This window comes from Chlamydotis macqueenii, chromosome 9 (assembly GCF_036417535.1).
Source record: "Chlamydotis macqueenii isolate bChlMac1 chromosome 9, bChlMac1.mat, whole genome shotgun sequence".
Taxonomy (NCBI): Eukaryota; Metazoa; Chordata; class Aves; order Otidiformes; family Otididae; genus Chlamydotis; species Chlamydotis macqueenii.
The window spans coordinates 12,770,376-12,796,834 of NC_141564.1; positions in this window are offsets into that span (position 1 = coordinate 12,770,376).

A 26,459-nucleotide genomic window follows, 5' to 3' on the forward strand; every position below is an offset into this window, starting at 1 on the left:
TAGTGGCTCTTAAAAATGCAACAGTATCCACTCTGCCTGATTAAGTGACTACTCAGGGAGAGGGACTATATAAAGTCTGGGACAAGGTAAAGAAAAGACACAAGAGCAGGGCCTGACTGCAGCCTGCCAGGGCTCTCCCTTCAGGGTAGACAACCTATATTTTCTTTTCAGGGTGCGTAAGTACATGATATGCTGCCTAGTTAATTTTTTTTTTTTTTTTTGCATTCTTAATGTTTTCTGTAACACAATGTAATGCTGGGACAAGTTTTTCTAGCACTGAACTGAAAATGACACTTCAGTGTTCTGGCCTGAGCACAACCCAGGTGAAAGAGGGTAAAGATGCTCTAAAGAAAATAAAATCTTCAGGTCGAAAGGTATGTTGCTTAACTAAATGGTTCCTATGCATTTTACTGTCTACAAGGGCTTTTCATTGTCTGCTACATGGGCAATTTTTACAGAAATCCCAATGGGTTATTTATTGTGGAAATAAGAAATAACAAAGCAAAGAATATTAAGGGAATGTTCAATATAACAATCCAAAAAAGAAAGCAGTAGTGCCTGTATCAATAAAGAAAAACTTTGTCCTCCACCGTGCTGTGTAGGGGTTGGAAGGTCCAGCACAGAAGCAAACAAGCTAACAGTTATTATTCTGCAGGGACAGCAGACTGAATAATCTCTTATTTCAGTCGTTTGGCAACACGGAGCTGATTACAGCTGAGGAAACTGTAACAAAACGGTACGTTTGCAGCAAATCCTGAGAATACACAGAAAATTTGGGCTCCTCGGAGGATCCATTGAAAGAGGACCGGGCAGCCCAACCCAGACACAGCCCCAGGGAAAGGGGATCCCATGAGCTCCTCACAAGGAGGAGCATAAGCCCACTTTCCGTGTATTGCTGTGACACACTTCCAGCCAGAATACAGAAGACGACTTTTTCCTGGCATTACAACCTACCAACAGAAGGAAAAATAGGTTTGCTCTCCTGCCTCCCATGGAGGGTGCGTTTGTCCAGCAGTGCCAAGCAACATAGCACACACTTTGCGTGCGCTGGCGTGTGGTCTCTAGCCATCTTCATCTACGTTTTGTCAAGCCCTCTCTGAAAAAAAACTAACTGCATAAACATCTAGTGAATTCCTCCAGCCTACACTGCTACCCACAGCCCCAGCCATGCACAATCTCTTCTTCTTCAAACCATAAGCACTGTTATTAATCAAAGCCTGTACCAAGGCATCTTCCACCTGATGCCTTAAAATCAGGACATTCACCTCAATTGGACTTCTTGGTCCAAATTGGATCAAATTGGACTACTTGGGTGAAACTGTGTATGCTTCAAACCACTTAAAAGGTGATTTCCAGTCCTAAATGATCTCTCTTGAACTTGGAAATGAAAAAAAAAAAAAAACAAAAAAAAACAAAACCAAACCCCAAACCTCTGTAGAAATGTCTCTGGATTCAGTCCTAGATTCTAGCACAGCTGGGTATCTCCTTTGTGACCAGGAAGTCTTTTTATTTCTAAGAGCCTTTTAATAACTTACTTGCTGTAGAACTACACAGTTCTCTGTTTATTTATTAATTATGAATAATTAGAGAAGATACTCCCAGGAGAAAGAGTTTTGGTTTTTTCAAGGTGGATATTTTAAGAATATTCATTTTTATGTAAGACCCACTAAGTAATCCTCATTTCACCCATTCTCACCTGAAGCTTGGGGGTGTTTGTAAATGCCTATGTAGCCCTGTTTAGAAGGGCAACAGAAAACAACACACAAGACATATTTGAATTCAAGGAAGAAAAGTATATCTATATATGTACAGACACACACACATTTCCACCTAGGAATCAGTTACACTAAAACACAAGTAGTAAAATGGAAATATAGGGTTTAATAAAAGTCTGATTGGCGTTTCTTTTTCCTAATTCCTACATACCACTTGTGGCCTCAAGGAAACATACAGCTTTTCTGCCATTTTAATTATACGGATTTTAAAAAGCTATTGTTAAAACAGAACCTTCATGGTTTTTCACATATATTGATATAGTTGTGTTAGCATTGGTTTAGCTTACTCCTTTAAGTTTATGTTGTGAATAATTTGCCTCCTCATCTACACTTCCTTATGAGACAGGAAAGAAAACAAAACCAAACAAAACAACCCCCACACTACTCTATACAGAACTTAGACATTACAACAATGATTATTTTTTTTTCCTATCTTATGGCCCGAAGGAAGGGAAGAAGAGAGAGGGAGAGAAAAGACTGGCATAAATAGATACAAACACTTCATTACTGGGAAAAATTCTTTTGTGGATACTCATCAGTAACTTTGTAGCAGCAAGACATTACATTACTAGCAAAAACATTTACAAGAAAACATCCTTTTTCTTAAGAATATGTGGTCAGCCAGCCCATATGAGTTGTCAGCATGACTGATGTGATGGCACAACAGCTGATGTAATAGCAAAAGAAAAGACATCACTCTTCCATTTTAAAACCTGATAGTCTAAAAGATAAGTGTTTTATTCACAGGATTATGAAATGATTCTTCTAATGAAGACATTCATAAATATTTTTAAAATAAAAGTTACTTTTGTTCTGCAAACCAAATGCACATTGTCTCACAAAGCATATTGTCCCACTGTAAATTTTAGAAGTTTTGTGGAGAATGTAAAACAAACATTAAAGCATTTACCTGTTGATACCAGTGAGGGTTTTTTCATTATTTAAATTCAATCTGAGATATAATTGCACACTTCACTATATTGCTCAGTAGATATCTGAAAGCCAAATGCCTTTCACGAGACCGTAAAGGTGTAAGAGAAGCCAAATACTTTTTTTTTTTTTAAAAAAAGGCAAATACGTAAACCAAAAGACAAGGTGGAGTCCATACCTCTACCTAGTGTCAGAGCCTAAATGGTGAAAGTCAACAGAGCTGCAAAATCCCTCAGGGAGGGATTAAACTCATTTTACTTTAATTGTCTAATTACTTAGGTGTTTAATCTCAAATAGTTATTCAGGCTTTCTTTATAGTCAATGGAGGGAGTAAGGCAACCTCAGAAGGAACTTGTGCTGAAAGGAAGCTAAGAGATCAACTGCTGAAAGTACCTGCCCACTGACTACACCAGTGTTTAAATGATGGTTTCAGTTAAAGTTACAACTTCTGGACAACAAGAATTTGGTAAATAGATCCTGCCCATTATGTCTCCTTTCACATATAGTGATCTGCTTAAGGGAGGGTTGCTTGCAGGTACCGATGCAGGATCTGACCCAACTCTTAATGACACCGTGGGAGTCTTTAGGAGATGCTGGGTGAAACTCAGACCGAGGTAGAGTCCATGCCTGAGTGTTTGCAGCTCCCTAATGTAGAAAGAAAATCTTAGTCATTATTCCTTATGAGAGTGATACACAGCCTCTTACAAACTGAAAAGCCAATGCACATTTCTAATGCAGTCTCAAAAGCAGATCATTATGTATATCATTTTGTATAAACATAGTCATCAAGGGAATTTGGAATAGATTTATACCAACATTTTAATAAGTTTCATAAGAAAGAGGTTCATCAAATAAAAATAATGAATGACGGAATTAAAGAACCACTGAAAATTGCTAATATGTTTAATCATCTCAACATCTATATTTATATACGACAAATTTGGATGATATAGTGGGTGTAATTCCATTTCAAATCTCTGAGCTGGGATTGCATTTCAAGATATTCAACAAAAGCAAAGCCAGAGCCTGCCTCATCTGCAGGCAGACAGAAAGTAGGACTCTGACCATTTGTGTGAGGGTAATCAAAAGCCTCTCGGACATCCAGATATTCAGTCAATCAACAGCAAATGTCATGTGTGAGCCAAAGAAAAAATAATGAGACCAGGGCTATGTGGAAAATAAAGAGAATGCACACACCAAAGAGAGAGTTGTAAGGTGTAATAAAGCCTGACATTTTTCTGTGACCTAGAACCACACCTAAATATCCTGCCCATTAAGGTAGTCCCTTAGCTGTGCTCACAGGTGCCAAATCCAATAGCACATACACAAAGGACCCAGGCATAGATGGTTAACTCAATCTGTGCTGTAATCCTGAAAAGCTCTGCTCAGTTGCCTCACAGCTCTGAGTTTCTAAGGACAAAACCAAGATAATTTCTGACCCTTGTGTTGACTGCATGATCACCATTCTTTTGCTTTGACTCACAATGTCTCATCTCTCCATCTTAAGCAGGACTACTCTACCTTGAAAAGAAATAAAGATGCCAGGGAAAGCACACAGAAGATGCAGTTGTCAGGAGCAGAGCTCCCTGGCTGAGAGCATCACTTTGCACACTGGCACTAGCCCCATCTATGGGTCCTCAGGCCTCTGTGAGGACATGACTCACACCATCTCCCTCTAAATCACTTGCCCAAGTGCAAATGTATTTTTTTTTCAGACAGAAACAGACCTGCAGACACAGCAGTCCAGCTGGAATGCTAAAACCCTGGTTTGGCAACCATGAACAAAAATTTCCAATAGGAAAAGATTCCAGAAGTAAAAAAGATGACATTTCTAAGGAAATATGGCCTTTCTAGGAGACTCTACCCTAAGGCCTCCCTCTCTGTTGTAGTTGATGGTCCTCTCCTGCCCAGGCGAACATCACTGCCTGCTGTAAGCAGCTCACCCTCACTTCCAGCCACAGGAGGAACGCAGCCAGTTCCAGAACCTCCAACCAAACTTTTGCCTGCTCTGCCTAAAAAAAACTAGCTGGGGTAAGCAAAGGTAAGAAAAACTGCAAATGGAAATCTTGAGCAGAGAACCTGGACATGTCAAAGGTGATGAGGCTGCATGATGGCCCTATTTATAACTGACCATATGGCAACTGGTTTCCTGTTGCTCACACAGGGCGTCTCTGTGACTCCTACCTCACTCTTCTGCCAGGTTTATTTATACTTTTCCCCAGCTCTAAAGGTAAATCAAGTTAATTGGCTATTACATGAGATTAAGAAAAATAACTAAAGGAGTCAAGAAAGAGACAATATAATGCTCTGATTCACTGCGCATCGCTCTCCGTGGGAGTTGTGAAACAACATGACAGTTACTCCTGCACAAAGCAAGGAAGGCTCTATGCTCTGCTCTATGTGGGACTGAACAGTACAGGTTTATACCTCTGTAACTTATTTAAACTCTAATTCTTACCCAAAGTTTCACATAACTTTCCATTAAAACTGACATCTCAAATTTGATACATACTTAGCACCCCCAAAACTAAAGAATCACCTTAAATACCTGCCAATTTTGCAACTGCATGATGAAAGAAATAACAAATTAAATTATTTTTTTATTGAACACTGTATAATATTAGTCCATTTGAAATAGAGATAAGGAATAAAAGAGCCAAAAAGGCCTTTCCAGTCAATGATCTAAGATGAAGAGATGCCTGGGGGAAAGAGACAAATTTAGAGTGTAGGAAATGAAAAACAATTAGAAGAATTAAAATAATTGTATTTTCCATGAGGGGAAAATAGATATATGGGATAAATTACTAAGATGGATTTCTAGAACAAACAGTGCAGCATTCAAAATGGTAATAATGGGGTTTCAAGTAGAGCTATGAGAAAACCTGCTTAGTGAGCATAAACTCAACCTAAAAAAAAAAAAATTCTAATCACAAATTTGGTGAACCTAGGGAGAGGTTAATTAAGGCTCGCAGAAACAAAGAGGGTAAGGGCAAGGCCTACTGCAGCAGTTCCCTCCACCTTCTTAAGTTTCCAGCAACTGGAAACAAAAGAAAGACCGCAGAGAGGGAGGCAGTGAGTACAAAGAGGGGAGAAAGCAACATTATCCTGTGCCCTTGTCCTACGCTTAACCTGTCTCCCAACAAGACTAAGTGATGCAATCTGCACAGGGCATCTGTGGACGCAAACGTTTTTATAAGCTATAATTCCTCTTAAAATGTGGTGTTGATCTGCTAATTAGTAAGATGATAAACATTTCTGACAGGCAAAATGTATTATTATATTGTTAATTGAGTTGCACAGAAGAGATTGGACAAAGTAGTACACTCTCTCCTTCTCTCGAGGGCTGGAGTTCAATCCTTTCATTTTTTTTTGCTTCCCTAAATACTAAAAATAGGCTTAGAATCAAAGAACAGCATCCTACAGTGTAGGGTCCTAGTGCTTAAGCTGGTTTCCTTCAAAACTCCAATCCATTTACCTGCAGATCAAAAGTATGTGATTCTCCTGTCTTTTAATCATACTCAATAAAAACCCTTAGAGAGATTTGAAAGAAAAAAAATCCAGAGAGTGATCCATCAATGTCTAACGCAGGTTGCCCTCTTCAAAAATACTTAGTCTTGCCTGCTTTTAAAAGGTGGAATGCTGTACTATTACACAGACAACAGCAGACCTCATCCAGGTATCAATTTCTTAATTCCTTGTCTAATAATCTGAAATACTATCTACAGCAGTACTTGTAGAAATAGCCAAGACTCAGTCTTGGAGACAAAATAGCCCAGAGCCCCACGTTTGGTAGTGCTAAACACTTCTAGCTGACAGTGGCTATGTCTAAACTACCAAATATCAAAACACATCAAAAAAAAAAAAAAAAAAAAAAATCACACCTGTAGACAGCGTCAGCACTAGGAGCCCAGTCTCACCACTGTACATGTTTGGAGTGGGGACGTGCTGCTTTGGACTAGCGCCTGCAGAATCCAGAGTGGCACTGACAGTAGGGGAGCATCAGCACAACCAGCTCTGCCATCGGCACAGGCTGCCGGAGACCAACTCCGTGGTGCTACCCTCGTGTTTCCCTCTCCTATTTATGTTACTAGAGATTTCTTTATCACTTACTCATTAGACTTTCACTGTAAGCCCATTATTATCACAATTAAAAGGGAGATCAGATGAGTTATCTTGTTGATAGCTTGTTCACCACTGCTTCAGTATTGCCGGTTTTCTGGCTTCAGTTTATTTGATTGACCAGTTCACAGTGGTAGGATTTGCACCCACTTTGAAAATTATATTTGTAAAGTCCAAAATCAGAAAACATAAAAATACCAAGGGAGTCATATAGCACTTATTTATACTTCAAGATTTTAAAGCCACTTTTATAGTTTTGGGAGACCTGGTTCATTTTTCTCCTACCAACGCAGAAGAAAACAACAGGATAAAGTGTCTTGATCCACAGCAGCAAAGCAGAAGTTGTAAACAGAAGGTTCTGCTGTCCTTTTCCAGTCTTAAGATTAATTGCATTTTCATAAAGATTTTTATGCTCCATTCACCCTATATCCCTTTGCCTTACCTCCTCATCCTGAGAGTTTTAATAAATGACTCATTCCTACTAATTCAGCCCTGCCAGCTTTCTTTTGGTACATAGTATTTCAATACTCAATGCGGTATATGAGAATCTCCACTAGCCAATTTGATTAGTCATAGCCTCATCTTTGCTTACCATGCTATTTTTCATTTTTTTAAAGTCATCTGGAATGTATTCCCTGCTCTGGTTCATGCTGTGTTGCTTTGTGTTGGAAATCCTGAATAAGGCATACTTTATTTGTAAAATGGAGTGACCTAGCATTAACCAATTGCTGCAAGCACTGAGCTTTACACTTTATTTGAACTTTACTAACAACTTTAAAGCCAGCTGCACTAACTTTCTGAACTGTCTCTTGCAGTAAAGTATATCTCCATGAGCACGAACCCACTCCAGCAGCACATACAGGGCCACAGCAAGAGAAGCTCCACCATCCTATAATTGTCCAGATCTTCACTGCCACATCACCTACAAACTTACACCTCATGCATTCGCTCAAGTCTCCCCATCTCTTTCAGAAAAAAAAAAGTGCTCCTTTGGATTCCCCTCCTCCCTGAGCACTCTGTGAAGTTTTGGTTTTCTAAGAAAATTCTCAGAGTGTTGCAGGCTTACCTGCAAATTTCATTAAAATGTTAGATGCTCATTCTTCCCAGTCGTTACTGAAAATAAAAACACAATATTGATCCCTGCAGTATGCTATTAGTACCACATTACTCCATCGCACCCCCTTTTAAAAAAAAAAAAAAAATCTGTATTATATAAAGAAAAGGTCACTTACCATTTACCTAGTCAGTAGACCCATTCTGTGTTTCAAGGTTTCTGTATAAAGGCAGCAAGGATAGAGGGATCTCACAGGTTTATTACATTTGTCAGCTCGCCAAGTGTCACCTCCCTAAGATAGTTTCACTTGTTTTAATTGCTTGTTAGTTAAGCCAACCTGCCTTCAGTTGCAAGAAGATTTTTATTGTAATTAAGATAGGCATGGTTACTTAATGCTAAAAAAAATGTAGATAATTACCCTATCACCTTAATTTAGAGAATGTGCTATCTCCTCAGTTAAAATAAACCAGAGAGATTTGATTGTAATTAACCTGAAAAGGCTATTCATAGAAAAGGGCCCAGTTGTGATCTGATTAGCCTAAAATCCTTGGGCCAAATTAAAATACATTGTAAAGTATCAATGGAGTTAACAGAGATTTTACCTCTCTCCCTACCCTCCACTCTTTTTTGTATCCCAACATACTCCTTTTAAAATGAATTTTATCTGGTTTTCCCCCTCCAAAGACAAAAGAACATTGAATAATATATTTACATACTAAAGCACTAAACACAGATTTTTGGAAAATGTCTGGGAACTGACTATAATTTTCATATATCCATTATTAAGTGAGTGTAGACAACAAGTCTCTGCACATTGAATTCTAAGTTGGCTTTTACTCTGTATCCCACTGAAATTGAGGAGGATGTAGTTGTGGGTCAGTCATGATGAAGCTTGGCCCCAGAGAGGTAAAGCGTAAAGATTAAATCCTGCTCTCGCTGAAGTTAATGGCAAGGCTCTTCTTCAGTTAGTTCAGGATTTCACCCTAGGTCGTACAGCAGAATTTTAGCCTCTGTCTGAGGAGAAAATGAATTAACTGTCACATGCTAGACAGATGAACATAAAGCAAATTAATCTGTAACCAGAAAACAAGCCACAGGGAACATCACCATCACACACAGCTCCATACATCACGAGACCTTCTGTTCAGTACAAAGGCTATGAAGGTGCCTCTTTCTCCCTCCAGCTCCATAGTCTAGAAGCCTCCTTTGAACCAACTTCAGGAGACGCCTTTGCTACCAACTCTTTTTCCATGAAGGAAGTCCAACTGTAACATCTCCCTGATTCTTGATTAATTAGCGGCTACCCTGCATACTCACGATGTGTATTACATGTAGGAGTGGGCTCTGGCACAGGTCCAACCCAAAGTGTAGGAAGCTGAGTGAAAAATTCTCACCAGTAGTAAAAACAGTTAGGGTAATGGAGCTTTTCAAAAAAGGAAAACATTTCATTTTCACTTTACATTTTTCTTCAAAACAGATGGATGTTTTGAATGTGAATAAGTAGTAGAATGGGCTGAAAAATGAGCATATCTTACTAAGAAACTTTTTAAAAAGTTTTACACTATTCCGACTTTGAAAAAATTAAGTCCAAAATTTGTCAATCCACCTTGGATGACTTTGCAAAATGGTTTAAAGAGCTAAGTCACATATCTCTGAATAGTCCTTCCTGGAACGCTGTAAATCAGAGACTGTTTCAAATACTGTTAACAAAGATGAAAATCACACTAAACCTGTGTGCCAGTCTGGTAAGGCAATAAACTTCTAAGAGTGAGCTGAATGCCGCAGAATTAACTCTTATTTATGGGCCTTCTAAAAGTGAAAACTAGAGTTGGAAAACTGGCCATAAAGTATCAGTGAGATCTATTAATCAGCAGCATGTGGCGAGGCTGCGGAGCAGGCAGTGCTCTGTGAGGCTTTATTTTGCCTGATTTTCACATGTCTTTTTACTTTTTCCTTTCCACGTGCTTCAAAACTTGATCTATACTAAGCATTATTTAAATAGATCAAATTCTGTTCTCTCTCTGTTGGCCTTAACATTCCTGCAAACTAAGGAAAATAAATGTGGAACTGGGGAGATTATTATGACAACTCCCACACTCCATTAAATTCTCTCAGGAAAATATAAAGTGTGATGAGACAAACGGACTGAAGATAATGGCCTAAAACCAGAAAGTGACTAAAAGTAAATGGTACAGCAAATAAGCGATCTGTGAAACCCATCAGCATTTATGGGACAACTCACTCCAGACAGGACAAGGGAAAAGGTGTGCAGTTACACATCGCTGGTTCACCAGGTGTTTCAGCCCTCTGCACATCGCACAAGCAGTGAGAGCAGAAGGCAAGACGAGGCTTTGGTCAGTGGAAACCTGCCTTGCCCACACTGTGGCCTTTGCTGTTTGGCCACACGTGCAGAGCTGGGAGCAGGCTGGAAGCAGGACCCAGCTCCATCCCTTTATCCTTGGTGAGACCTCCACCCCTCTGGAGGACCCTCCACCCAGCAGCTGTAAACAGATGCCAGCTCCTCTGCACCTCTCAGGCAACACAAAGGATCAAAAGTATGGCAGGAAATCTGGCTGTGGGCCTTTTGTTCATGCATAACGTGTCTTTTTTTTCTTTTTCTTTCTTTCTTTTTTTTTTTTTTTTTTTAACAACGACAGAATTTTTAGGACTGGAGGCACATTCAAATAGTGCCTGAAAAAGGAAAGGTTTTGATTACAGTTAGTTATCTGGCACTATCTATTTAGAAGTGTCTGAACAAATAACTCCGATGTCAGATGCTCTGGTTCTGGCAGAGTAAAGAAATACAACTAGATCTGGCTGCCCAGATGTCCCAATGTTGAGAATAATATTTTTAAGCACGAACTCATGTACTGCTGCTGTCATGTACTTCAATAGACTTATTTTGTTCTCATGGGCTATAAATTGTAACAAAATTGAACCAGATTAATGGTTATAACTGGCCTCTCTTCTGCCATACATTATTGCAATAGAAAACAAGGGTCTTTATGGGTACAGACCTGAGTTCCTCTTCCCTGTGCTAACCTGCAGGCATTGTACACTTGCAGAACTGTCCAGAAATAAGGGCTCCTAGTTTCTATTTCTTTCCACTTCTTTGATGGCACATTTCCTACTGCCAGATGGTGTTTTCTACTTATATAAATACACTTTCACATATAAATACATTTTTATATAAATATACAAACCTATAAAAGTCTTCCTATTGTCATTTTCAATTATTTTCACCTGCTTGCATTCCTTTTCATTTTTAGGACCACTGAGATGGCAACGGCTCCTATCATAGTTCTGGCCCTTTTCCAGTCGTTTCCGTGCTGGTTTTTTCAGGCAAAGCTCTGTGCACTGGTTATGTTGGTGGTGTTGCATTTATGAAGTTCTCACTCTTCTTTACGAAAGCAGATGCTTGAGCATAAGTGATGAAGTAGACCATTTCCTTTTTCTGATTTAAAGAAGATGATAGCTTTATTTGAAAAAAAGGACTTGAGGATATCTTTTTTTCCAAACGGTTATCTACACTTTTTATTCATTAAAAGCAGAGACAAGCTCAAGACGCTGAAGCAGGGTTTGTCTTTTTTGCCTAAATCTTGTGCTATTTAGACCCGAGTTTCAGCGTTAGACGCCCATCAGAAGTGAACATTGAGAAAGCAGTTTTGACAGGAGGTGACTGAAGCTCTCCCGTAAAAAGTTTCAGCCAGATTGCTTTTCCCTGAAATGCATACGCAAAAGGCTTCTTTTGCTTTCTCTTTAAAATTGTTCACAGGGGACTCATTATTTGCACAGAGGTTTATATAATTGCACCCACTCACATGATTTCAAAAGCTGTTTTTTGTCTGTGTGTATAAAAAAAGAAGAAAATAAATATTTTAATCTTTTATTTTTTCTTAATGTCTAGCAAGAAAGTTCAATTAGAGCCCCTGTACTTATAAAAATCATACAAAGGCTTCAAGTCTCAGCATGTTCCGGCAGCAAAGTGCAAACAATCTTGTGGTTACAAAGGCTACTTTGCTGAACCTCATTCCTTCTTCTCTCTCTCCCACCAGTTGAATAAATGAGAGACATATTTAGCAGCTTCAGTCGAAACTATTTTCTCATGCTCCCACTAACAAATCAGGGCAAGAAATGACAGCAAGTCACGGGACAGGAGCAAAGTAGAGAGAGAAAAAGAAGTAAATCAGAACTGATGAGGAAGGACAAGATAAATAGGGAAAAAAACAAGCCCAAACCCTAAATTTAGGCAGCAGAAGAAATCTGAGCAGCACATACAGACTACAAAACGAGATGGTAGATTATAAAAAAAAAATAACGCATTACTACCTCTTTAAGTCAGATTAATATAATTATGAATGAAAACAAAGGAATAGAAAATAATGGCAAATTAGCTTTTTTCCCATTATTCCAGATTTTTCATTCAGCACATGGTAACACAGCATAGAGAGAAAACTAGGAAAAAAAAAAAAAAAGCAAGCCACAATACTCTAACCCAGGCACTGACTTGATTAGGAAAAATCACTTGTTATGAACAAAAGTTACTAAAATCTCACAGTAAAGCACTGTATTTCTTCTGTGTTTTGGTTCAGGTTCATATCTAAGCAAGATTAAACCTTTGCAAAGCACCTCCCAGATGCAGTTTGTGCCGGCGGCACCTGGCAGCTTCAGGAAGGGTGACTGTGGTCTCCCCATCCAGCGAAGCTCTCGACGAGTCCTGCAGCAACTGCTTCAGGGAGTGCAGCTTCTGGAAGTCATTGGTTAACTTCCTATCAAAGAGCTTTACGCATTTGCAAGAATAAAATGTTAGTCAAAACTAACATCGCCCCCAAGACAGCCCCCAGCAACTGCGATCCAGATGGATGCTGCTATTCGCTGTGTGGCCCAAGGAGCCTCTCCAGCCCCACTCCAGCAGCAGATCGCTTTTTAGTACTTGCTCTTTCTGATGGCAAGGAAGAAAATTACAGCTAAACTGTTTTGGATTAGAATGACTAAAGATTTTCCCCAAACCAGTGCATTTAAATACATACAGGTCTCATCCAAAAATTATACAAGTCAGGTTTGATTTCTGTGACCTTTACCACAGGCAATAAACTTCACACAGAAGCCAGGGTGAGGTAGACTGTCCTAATTGCTCCGCATACCCACAATTAATCTATAGCCTCACTACCCGGTTTTAATTTGCAGCAGAAGCTACCTCACCACATCAAAGACAGTGATTCACCTCTCCACTAATCAAAATTTGAAGAGCTACTACCAATAGTAATTAGAGAGCTAAGGCCAATCGTTATGCAATTCAGCATTAATTAAACAATATTATAACGGTTTTCATTCAGCTCACACTGAGTCAGGAATTTAGCCAGAATGGGTCTCATAGATTTTAACTACTTTTTCAGAAATCTTTTGCTCCATGTAATTAAACCCTCTCAGTCCCTCAGTAACTACAAAATTCGACCCCCTTGCACTGTTATAAGATGAAGAACAGTGAACACTCATACTCATTTGGATGATGCACCCTTTTAATAGTGATTAGAAAAAAAGGAACTTGGTTCAGCTTTGTGCTTTTCAGCAATTACACAGGTACTTAAAGAAAAGGTGACATAACAGACAACATATAGAGATGCTATAAATCAGTGTAGGTCCATGGATTACAGACAGTTTGGGATTAAGGAAACTATTTCTTAAAAGCGGATGCACCAGTATGGCTCTTCAGTGACTCATTCCACTCTTTCCACGTTTAAACAGGGTCTTTTAAACTTAGGTCTGCCCATAGTGAGAAAAACAGTAGGAAACTGGCATCTATCAGTTTTTCATATTCTGATGAAACAAGTTTGGATAAAAGAGAGAAAAAACAAATTCTCAGCTTCAATGAACTGAACAAAGTCCACCTTGGGACACAGCACCAGCTCACAGCACCTTAAAATCTGGCTCTGAGGTTATAAATATGCATAAGGCTAAGATAAAAACCCTATCAAGCATTTTAAAAGATGTAACAAAAATTTTGATTGTGAAAAAAAACAGCATACTAAAGATAGGAAAGAATTCAATATGTTAAAATGAACCAATATTTGATCTTTGTTTGCAACCAAAATCCAGCATATAATTTGGCAAAAATTATTGTTATAACTCTGTCTACTTAGGACCAAGCCTGAGACAATGGGAGATGATGCAAACTCAGAGAGAGAAAACAGACTGATTTTAAACGGCAACACCCACTCCTTCGGGTATCCACAAGGTACCTCTCCAGCACTACTCCATGAATGCCATACAGGCAAGTGGGGTAAGGGATTCATCTAGGACAAAAGAAGTCAAAAGCAAACCCCATAGGATTTCTGCTTGGAGCACCTTCATGTGGACTTGGCCCTGGAGCTGCATGGCATCCTGGTTAGCTGCGCAAGCTACACCACAAGTAACTAGCCAGCTAAGGTAAAACAGTCGTGTGACTAACACACAAGGACTTCAGGAACCACAACAGCTGTGTTTCAGACCCAAGTTAAGCTCAGTTTGGACCTAAGACTTCTTTAATAATGCATTAATTAAACCTGCAAAACACTTAGCTATGATTGCAGCTATGGAAATTATGTGTTTAGTTGTAAGTGTCCACGTTCTGCACAGTCTCTTCTTTTTACAAACTCTTCCTTTCCTGGTACTTCCTATGCTCTAAAACAGGACATAGATGACATGCATCAGGGCTCCAGGGTGGCTGGGAATGGCACCAGTGCTAAAAAGAAGCTTTGCAAGAACAGAATACAGAGGGACAAATGTAATGAAACGTGAGCTTCCAAGTCAACCTACTTGTCACGGTTTGTTTCCTAAGGAAAGAAGAAAACAATAACAGTGCTCAGCTTCAAATAAAAATATTTATTGGCATGCCATGCTGTACAAATGCTGTCAATGTGTAAAAAAGCAGAAACCTTGGGTTACTGTCAGCAATCATGCATCTGCCCCAGACAACACTTCACAGTGTGTTTGGAGTTTCATCCCCTGTGTCCATTTGTCATTATTGTCCATTTCTAAGTTGGTGGCAGGTTGTTACATAGCATGATGCTATCCCTGCCATCTCTTTCCTTTCTCCTAGGGTTATGCACAGTTTTTCCTCATCGTTTTTTAATGGAAAGTCTTTTATCATTTCTGGTAATGTAGGCAAGTATCTTTCTAACACTGTCTTGTACTATTCATACTGGAAGAGTATACATCTCTTACCCAGTGTTGCCTTTTTTACCACAAGGGCCACAGTCTCCCTTGTTCTCCTTTACAGTAAATGAGTCTGGATTTAATTAGAATCTACCTTAGTTTTGCTTTCTGACTTTAATCAATGATTACTGAATCTCAGTATTTCTCTACATTATCTCTGATTTGTACTTCTAGGTTTCCTGCATACTGTCCCAAATGGTTAAATATGTTAGTGGAGACCCATGTTTACAAGACTTGGAAGAAAATTACAGTTGAATCCTTTATTTAGAAGCTTAGCAGCATTTTTGCTCATTAACTAGCAAGGCAAATTTGTTCTGGTGTTCTAGACTGTAAAGTAATAAGAGATTGGTGTGTTCATCTAATCCAACCTCCTGTACACTATCCTGTACAAGATGGTGTCCTTCAAGCATTTTTTTTAACTTATTTGTACAATAAACTTTCCAAATATACACAATGGACATAACTTTCATATACTTTGGTGCCAGATTGCCATGTGAAATATTGACTTAAGCTGAAAGCTCAAGCGTCATAAACAGCATTGGTATATTTAGGATCCTTAACCCAGCAGTTATCTTCTTGTCTATAAGATCACACAACAGTCAGCCTCTTGTCTGCACCAATCACAAACGTGAATCAACAGCAGCGGTATCCATGCCATAAGGAGATGTAACCATAAGGTTACATTTCTGATGTCTAGCTAGCTAGAATACCAGAGTGGCCATATAAAAACAAATAATAACATATGTTTACATTTTGTCTCACAAACTTCTGAAAATGCCCTGGGAGAACAGAAACCTATTCAAGGCTACACAATGAATAAACATGGAGACCTGTGATTCTCAGCTCCGCCAGTTTATCTTCCACCATGGAGTGGTATATAGAGATACGTACACATATTCCCCACGATTTTCAAAAGTGACTGCCTGGTGGACACCTATATTTTTGAGTGCCAAAAGGATTCTTGTTTTCTGGGAACAGCTGAGTGCTTCATTCTCTGCAGTCATGGTGTGTGATTGCAGTGGGCAGGGAGCTCTCATTCCCTTCTCCCTTGAGCTCCTCTAATAAGAGGTCACTCTGAATTTTGTGCCCTTTCAAGCCTGATGTGGTGACAAAAGAATGCACATTAAAAAATAATGGAAACCATTGCAAAGTTACACTTTAGTTTGCTAAACAAATATTTATATTTTTTAATTATCATTCAAAGTGGAGGAGAGAAAAACTGAAGAGAATGCTTAAATATAAAGAAACTTTGAACTGCGTGGATCAATTTGTTACGTAAGTAGGTTTTTCAAAATAAGTCATCCTCCACCATAAGAAGACAGAAGAGCTAACCCTGATTTTGCAAGACCCCATATGTTTTTTTTATTCTTTCTGAGTGTATGTTTTATTTCTTGTATCAATGAGTCATAAGATGCAGTCAAGGAATTAATTTGAAGCTTGAAAGCTAAAAGGAAAAGAAGCTGATATGTGTAGTTCTGTAGCCTCAGATTCTTGTATCTAACTACATAACATATTTTCTTTCCACAGGAGGTAGTTATGACAAATTAGAAGTCTGAAAATTTTCTGATGGTGTAAAGGCTCCAGCTGTCACTAGGGAGATAGTGATCAGATTTCATAGCTGCATGGTCCCATGGCACCACTAAGAGTTCCATATGGTCATCCAAATGTTTCAACTAAATCCACCAAAAAAAAATTCCATCATGGCTTTTTCCTTTAGAAAAATAAAACTCTTCTTTTTAGGAGTTTTCCATAAAGTGCCACTGATAAACAACACTTTCTTGACTCGGTTGTCTGAAAAGAAAATCTTTGTTAGAGTCATTCTCTTTGTTTCGGGTTCAAGCAGACAGAAATAGCAGCAGTACAGGACACCTGCCTGAGCTCTAACTTTTTAATCTAGCACAACTTACATAACATGAAGCAGGCTGGTAAGTGGACATGCAATGAATAATTAAGGTGTGTATATGTACATAGTGATAAACAGTAATTTCTTCAAACCACTTCCCTTTTGGTATAAAACCACGTCTGTTAAATTGTTAATGCTATTACTGTGGACAGAGACTCTTTCATTCATGTCAAAGATGTCAGCATAAGCCTCACACAACAACAAATGACAAATGCATAATTTATTGATTCTTAAATGGCTATGTCCTTGGATGTATTTCTTATAACTAGTTTGCTTGGAGACACATCTGGCTTCTGAAGATAGCATCTGTTTTAAAGAAGGTCAGTGCTATATTTTAAAGTTAAAGGCAAAGAACATAATCTTTTATCTGCTGCACTTCTCTGCTCTTTTAGCCTACAAATTCAGCTCTCACTCAATTCTGTCTACTGATTTTTATATCAAATCACAAATTGAGTAATCTGTTGTTCAGTTTTGAAACAATGATAAATGTATACACACACTGTGCTATCAAAGAACACAAGGAGAGAATGTACAGGTTTCAAGTGACTGCGTACTGTATGAACTGAACTATTTGAAAAAAGAATTAAATTCAATTGTGTTGATATCGCTTTTCATTAATACTTCTTTTCTACAAAGGTTACTCTATCTATCTGTTTCAATAAATGGTGCTTGCTTCCCCAGAGTTTGTTTTATTCAGATGTGCTCCTTATGAATCTAAGATATTTTTGCATAAAATCTGCAAACACTGAACCTTGCGATGTTTATTCTGCTATGAGGTCATGAACCATGACTTCTCCCCCAGTTATTCTTGTACATACAATGCCTAATCCTGCACATCTTTGTTATTCTGCATTATATTTATGTACATATATACTCCACATGACTTCAATCCATAGATCTTAGTTATTTAATCAAGTTTTCACTCAATTTTAGCAGTATTTATTTTTACCCACCTCATGGCTGTAAAAATAAAATATAAACAAATGCTTAAAATCAACTTGAAGTTTACATTTAAATAAGCAGACACAAGTACAAATGATTTAGAAACTGCCACTTTAACCCTGTGATGAACAGCTAGGCACCTTTTGCTTTTATATTTCACCTTGCACCATACACAAAATGTTTAATTATTTGAGGATTAATGGAGGTAGTTTATAATTAAGCTGAAGTATGAACTGATGTCATCATCTCAGTATGATGATATACATTTTTATGCCAAAGCACCTGTTGTTTTGGAAGGAGGCAGCTGATATCATTATCTACCCAGCCAGATAGCCTAGTTTCCTGCTGCTTAAAAAATTATCCTAAGGGTTACCTAAGTTGGGGTAATACAGCATTTACTTTTTCATGCCCTGGACAGGAGAGAATGCATAAAATTACTTTATTCTCAGTGAAAGGTAGAGGAGGGACAGGGGGTGCATGATGCTAAAACAGTTAATATTTATTTGTGTACAATACAAACCTTGCTTTTTTCATGCATGAATATACATGCATAATGAAATATAGCAGTTATGTAAGTAAATATCTGATTGAACAAGAGTCCTTTATATAGCATAAAGGAGCACATCCTCTGCTTTGCTGTGGACATTTTTTCACCATATGATTGAGTCTGACCACTGTATGGCAAAGGATAACACCAGCTGGGGATTTATCCTGCATAGAGGTGATCAGCTGCCTCTCTGACTCTCCTCCCTGATGTTATGAGGAAAAGAGTTGCTGGGGAGATTTGGGAAAGGGGAAGCTGTGATAGATACTCTGTTACGGGAGGTATTTTACAGCCATGAGGTCATTGCAAGATGTCCTGCCAACACTCTAAATTAAAGCTGCATGCATGAGGACTAGAGAGCACAGAATTCAGGATCCACAACCAGCCTTGAGAGACCCATGCCTCCATCCATCCATCCAAGCATTGCTCTGACAGAACGTGGAATCAAGCCCAGAGTGTTTTCAGCTTGCCTCCAACTATCAGCTTTCCTCTGAATTGTGGCATTATGCCAGAGCTGTTCATTTGGGTTGTAGTCAACCTGCACTACTATAAGGAAAGCTGAGATGGAATACTAGGGAATATGACTCTTGGGAATTTTTGGCTCTCCCTAGATGCTAATTTTCTGGCTTTCTCAGCCACATGATGCCATGTCCACTGTACTTTTCTTTTGCAATAATCTCTGGTGTGTAAAGGTAAAACCGATACACTCTGCATTGTATTCTGTGTGATTTTCTAGGACCATTCATCCACATACAAGCAGTAGTTGGAGAAGCATAATAAATAACACATTTTACTGTTTTGTTTTCTTCAATCATTTTTCTATTGTGTTTTCTTTTTTTTTTTCTCTCATATGAACTACCACTTTTCCCACCCAGCTCTCAAACACTTATGTTGAGTAGAATGTCTCTTCTCTGTGCTTTTAGATTCTTTCCAAGAATATTCCTACGGCTACTCTTTCCATAGGTTTGATGCCATTTTAGAAGGAAGCAGTGGCTAGTAGGAGGTAGATTTCCCTCTGCTCCACAGCTTCTCAGATCACCTGCTGCTTGGTCAATCATACCACTTAATAATATGAAAAAAAAAATAAATAAAGTTTTGACAGGAAAATAAGTTGTTGCAGAAAGCATTTTGCGGTCTTTATTCCCACATCTTATATTCAGTTTTCCCTGGGATGTGTTTTCTGTTGATTCCTCCATGGTTATCCTAGGGAAATAATGTTTCTTGGATGTAGCTATTTGGGTCTTGCCGGGAAGGGGAGACAGCAGGTTTCTGTGCTGTATTTCTTCCCTCTGCACCCAATCTTTATTTTGAAGTTTTCTTATTTCATTTTCATGAACATTTCTGGGTCTTTCTTCCTTCCTCCTGATCTATTATTATGCCTCTAATTGTACTATGCACATTTATGATAACACTAAGAGAATACTTATGTGATCTTCGATAGCAATACAGATATACTTACTCATTTTATTTCATAACACCTCACTGGAGTTAACATGGCTTTCTTAGCACCAAGAAGTATTATGAAGTTAGCACTAGTTTGGGAGGTTATATTTGTATTACAATCTGTATTAGATGTGCTACATTAATGAATGTTTTTAAGGTTTTCTTACTGAGCTTCACATCAGACGGGAAATAAGGTGTAGTAGCTTCCTGTCAGAGGAATACTTATTATGGTGCTTCAAAATAAGGGTGTGCTAGAGATCAAATTAGTATCCTAATGGGCTAGAGTTCAGCATCGTGATCATCATGACGTTGTGCACATTAGCTGTGTACGTGTGCAGGGAAGAAAGACATCTGTCTAGATATTTATGGATATTGAAAGCTACAGCTATCAGTGTTGAATGAAGCTAAGTCTTACCCTAACCTTCTTCCTCTGCCTTTCATATCATAAAACTGCCCTGCAAATTAGGTTTTCAGAAAGTTATTTAATAATACAGAAAGCTATACTGCCACGCTGAATGTACAGTAATTGCCTGTGGGTATGCAGTATGTTTACAGCTGGTGCATTCTAAGCCTTGAATGCTATTTCTCTATTTGCTAGACTTCAAAGAAAGTATTGCTTGCTGGTTTTCATGATACCCAGCATTGGTATATGACCAGCATAATGAAATGCTGACCATAGGTAACAGTATAAATTTATTTTCTTTATTTCTTTTCTTTTCTTTCCAAACTGTAATACCCACTTTCTCTAAAATTAGTTAGGGTAAAAAGAAAAATGAGAATTTAAAAGTTTGCATTTATTTATAGAAATGAAAAATACTGTTCTAAACAAGTTCATAACCAGTGACTATATATATATTTTTCCGTGATAATAAAAAATTGAAATCTGTCCTGCACTTCCAAAAATTAGACAATTAGTTTTCCACAACACAATAGCAATTAATTACAAATTTGTATCCAAACATTTCTATATATAAGTTTCATTTCTCTGGAAATTTATTTGCTGAAAATTACTTTGTTTTTGAAGAATGAACTTTAAATATAGGTTAAATGTGAAGTTTATCCTTCATGTTGAGCTAAAGGGAGAAAACCATGGATATATTTTTTAAATGGTTTTGTACAGTTTGACCTTGGAATTGAATGCATGTTTCTTTTGCAAACTTGAGCTCACAGCTTCCACCATTGACACTTTTTTTCATTTCAGGATCATTAGCTGCATCAATAATGATTATTTAAATAATACTATGGTCTTGAACATCTTCTGAAGACCTCCTCTGACACTGCAATTTCAGAAACATTTTGCATATACTGACCTATAGCTCATATTCTTTGATAGAATTTCTAATGTCCCACTCAAGAAAACTGTGACAAGCAATAATCCAGTTCTTCAGTGTTTACTAATTTTTTGCTTCAGTGAATCCTAAATTCACTAGATCAATGAAAGCTTTGTCTAAAATCTGACTGAGTAAGAGACTCCTCAATTTAACACAAAACTGAGTAACTTCAGAGTGGTAAAAGTCCTCTATATAAAAATCTGTCTTAATCTTTTAATTTGCTCCCTTCAAAATTCTTTTTGTTCTGTATACTAAAATGAGATTGTAATACAGAATAACCAAACTCTGGCCACTGACTTCTACTTCATTCTGGTCCACCACCAGTAGCTGCAGATACTGGAACAGCTGCAACAACACAAACGTATCCAATATAGTGCTGGATCAAGTACAGCAATTGCCTTTTTATTTTCTCTTTTGAGGATGTTTGTTTTGTATTTTACTTCTATGAAGACAAAAAGATACTTTTTTGATCTAATATCGACATTCTGGGAATGTCTGTATAAACATGCAATTCTGTCTGTACAAACATTTCTCTTCTTCTGAACTAAAAATAAAATTATTTTACATAAAAGCTTGGGAAAAATGTTAACCAAAGTGAATCATGTGCCATATTGCTCTTTGGAATAGTAAGGCTAAATTCCCTGCTGGCATAAACTGACGTAGGTCTGTTGAGTTCAATGGAGCTACTCTAGCCCACACTAGCAGGGAATTATGGAGCAGCTTGGTTTTGTTACATATATTAGACTGATGTGTACTAGATAATTAGGACTACCAATTAAGCTATGGGTTGTGCATTATCTGATTCCTGTGAATATATGGATTCAAAATACATTATCAGAGTTTAATTCTGTATTTTGTATTATAATATTCTGGAGAGGCAAACAGCACCTTGATTCTTTGCAGTAACGGAAGGATGTTTCTTCAGGGGTGACAACACTCCCAAAAAGGACATCTGCATCTTTAATATTTGCGCATCTCACATGCTATAAAACAGGCTCAGCTAAATCAGTATAATCCTTTACTGACACGAAAATTCTGTCTTCCAGCTCTAGCTGAAATATTTGAGACATTACAAAAAAAAAAAAAAAAGTTGTACAACCAGGAGGTTAGACCTTTTCCCTACTTTGGAAAGGGATGATAAAGGAGTCCAGGAGAACATAACTTGATAGAACAGAACCTGAGCTTGATGGATATCGATACAGTTTATAGAGTGGAAGTTAGGTAGGCATCTGTAGGAAAAGGAGGTACCTTTAGAGAAACCACTGCTCACAGCACTCTGTTGGATCTTCATTGAGGCCCTGACAGGAAGAACAGTAGATGAAAACATGACAACACTTTTTAAGAAAAAGTGTATGCACCACCTTCTTACCTTTCCACTAAACCTCCTCCAACTATCTTATGCTGCCACAGAAAGGGTCGGCTGAACAAGGAGCTTCCATCACCAATATATCCACTACAGGGTGGGCTTCCAGACCGTCCACACACTGTGTGTCTGGACGGAGCACAAGCCAGCTAGAACTGATTTATTAGCAGTAATGAATATCTTAGAGCTGCAGGGTTGCACTGTTAACGAGGCATCAATATTACAATCATGCAGTTCTGCACTTCAGGCTGGAGTTTGTTTTCCAGGCTATCCATGACAGAGAAAGAAGCATAATTCCCCTACCCTCTTCAGGTCTTCACCTACTGCTAGGACTCTGCTTCTGGCCTACCCTTTTCATTATACATAGATAAGTAAAACCAAGTATGAGCAATATATCTTCCAAAATAAAACTGCTTATAGCCTCTGGTTCACATTAACCATCTACACTGAGATAACAGTGCAAATACCCCAGGATGATCACATGTTGGCTGGGCTGTTCAAATTCAGCTGTATTTACTATTCCTGGATTATGACCTCTTTCCAGCTTTCTCTTAGGGAAGAGGGGGAAGAAATATCAATTATAATAAAGGGATGATCCATGTGCAAGAGGTTGTGCCTGATCTGAAGCTAGTGAGTGCTCGTAGTGGTGAACGGAGTAGCCTGGGAGGAACCAGCAGGCAGAGGAGGGACTGGAATCCCACACAGACCCACACCAAGAGGCCTTCGGAAGAAATTTCATACACAGGCAGACCACAGAGGAGATGCATTTAGAGGAGGCTGTGACATGTTTATTTTATCATCCAAAACCACTGAAAATTTTTGTACTGAGAGCTAGATTAAAGGATCTAACTTGCAAAGGCACTGTTGGCAGGGCAAACAGTTTTCAGACTGTTATTTTAACTTTAGACAGCTGATCTGAATTCCTCTTTTTTAAAAGTTGCTTTCCTCTACCCTGTGTTCAAGAAAATCTAGCATTAGAAGCTGAAAGCCCTTTTGGCATCCTCACTATAAAGAAAGATACGGCCAGCCTTACTTCACGGCTACGCTCGGCTTACCATTATAACTACACATCCCAGTAAACACTTGGAGAGCAAAAAGAAACTAGCTTTCTCTTCCTGTCCTCAGCTTTCCCTGTTGTACAGACCCGAATCCTTCAGTGTCCTGATTGACAACTGTGCCTTTCCATGGCTCTTTCAGATAATCATGTGGAAAATCAGTGCAAATGATGCATGTTTAATTGGGGCACTACCAGAAATCCTGTATATCTGTCGACCTCTCTGGGAGAAATCTGAATCCACTTTGAAAATCAACCAACAATTTCTGGCAGAGCCGAAGACACTCAAGCTTGTGATAGTAAATAAGTGACATATTCAACGGCCAGAGAAAATGAGCCATTCAAATTACTTCAGCTTCTGTAAATTTATGGCAAAGAAAACATTAAATTACATTTACTTCAATTATTGATTGGTAAAATTCATTCTTTCTTGTGAATAAAGCAGTGGGGATCATGTAACAATCACAGCCTAAATCCCCAGTTGGCAAAGTTGTCTTCATTCTGCTGGTCACTGAGAAACTGGCTCTACAAACTCTTTGTTTGCGTCCTTCTTTGTGAATACAACCATCATATACACAGGCCAGCACTTTATGCTTCCTCAGTTTTAAACTCTGAGCCAGAGTCTGTGGGGAGAGAAAGAAGAAAGCTCCAGAGAAAACTTTACTGAGCACTCTGTATCTGCTCAATTTGGAGAAAACTTAGTAGTTATTTGGAAATTAATTAACTGTATGTTGAGCTCTTTCAAAGGACTATATTGTTTCACAAACAAGAAAAGTATCCATCAGACAAAGCAAGTGTTATATAATCTGATCTCAAATAACATTGCACTATGGTCATGAACTGCCAAATGTTTCAACAAAAAGACATAGTGATACCTTTTGTGCTACAAAAGCTCTCAGAAGCTACACCAACAAGATATTTGCTATGTCCCCACATGAGTGTATTTCATCATTGAGACATTCGTATGCCTATTAAAAATACATTCCAGTTTCTAGACTACTTGTGGCAACAGGTAAAGACATTTACGGCTAGGAGGAGCTGCTTGTTTGCTGAGTCTGTCAGAACACTTCTGTGTCAACAGAGAAAATATATGTGCACAGCTCTAATGGGGATCCCTCTATTGTAGTACCTTGTCATTTTGAGAGCGCCTTGCCCTCCATGCCCCGCAAGCATTTTTTACAGTCAAAATCAACATGCCTGAGTTCTTGTTTCCAACTTTCAGTAATGTTTATTATTGTTTGTCAGCAACTCAGCTCTGCTGGAAAAACCTCCTTCGGTGAATAATGAAGTCATTCCCACAGTAACTGCTGGGTTCCAAAATTTTCAGTACTCTACCTATGGCTATTTAGCTGCACGTGACAAGCGCAAAAAAATCTTACTTTTCATGGCCCATAAATAAACACCCAATCCAACACTTCAGCACATTTCTAATTGTAATGCAGCATGTAATGTTTCAGTGCACAATACAGATGTTTTCAGTTATTATATGAAGAGGAGACAATGACGGTTAAGTATGTGTTTGCATTATAGTCACGGCATGAAATCATTATGTTCAACTTTCCTGATCATTTTCTTCATAGAAGAAAAATAAAATTCTGTTCATCCATGATTCTTTTCCACATGGAACAAGTTGCAGAAAACTCAAAGACATTCATTTATAGCCCACTTACTTATAGCAAGATAAAGGGTAAAAGCTCTGTTTAAACACTGGACTCTTTCTGTCCTCTTTCCTTGTTGTTAATCATATACCAGCACTTAGCTGAAATGAGCCCAGGGGGTACGAGGATATAAGCAAGAGCAGTTATTCCATGGGATTTTTATCCTCTGCGATAACAGCCCAATCAGCCATTTCCCTTGGTCAATCCCTGCTGGAGGTTTAAGGGACGACTGTCCTCAGTGAGCACCAAAGTATTCTCCCGCTAACACCAGGGTACTACCAAGTCTATTTCTGTGTTATTTGTTCACATTCACTTTTCTCTGCCTTCAGTCCTCTCTTTCTTTTTGCTCCATCCTTCCTGTCCATCCACCTTAGCAGTCTTTTGTAAAGTTAAAAAACTACTTGACTAAACCTTCTAGTGTCATTTCCTTTCCTAATCCAGAGCTATCTCCCTTTATAACTGCCTAGCTCCAGTAAATTATTACTTGATGAGAACAACTCATTAGTTCACTTATAAAAAGGCCTGACTTCACAAACAGATTATTTTTATGAGTTCTATTTGTATAGGCACAAATAACTGTTTTGGTTATGTGAACAAGCCACATAGATACACATAGGCAGTAAATATCCGGGCAACTCCAGACCACAACTTGAGATCATTTTAACTTTAGAAAAATCAAACCTTAAATGGCAAAAAAAAAGTTTTATATTCCTAGATTGGCAGGGTTGGGTTTGTCTCTTCCAGAAGACTTATGGTTTGAGACAATTTGTGATGTACAAATGCAGATGAAGTAACAGAAGGAAGAGTTCTGACACTATTTACTGTTGGTTTATAAGGTATTGAAATGAAAATAGAGTAATCAGAAGTGGTCCAAAGCCATCACTGCAGCAAGTTTATTTTCTTAAACTACAGAACTGATGTGAGATGCCAAGCCAGACTAAAGGAGAGAAATTAGTAGCATGGTACAGCACAAGTTTGATTTTAAACCTAGCAAACCATAAAGTACTTGAACCAGACAGAGAATAAAATAGAGCAGGATGTAGTGACTTTGCATGTATTAAATGAAAGTTTTTCAAAAGAAAATGTAGGGCCAAAAGATTCAGAGATGTGGACTTGAAAGAAAACTTTTACTTTTAGATGAGTGCTGAT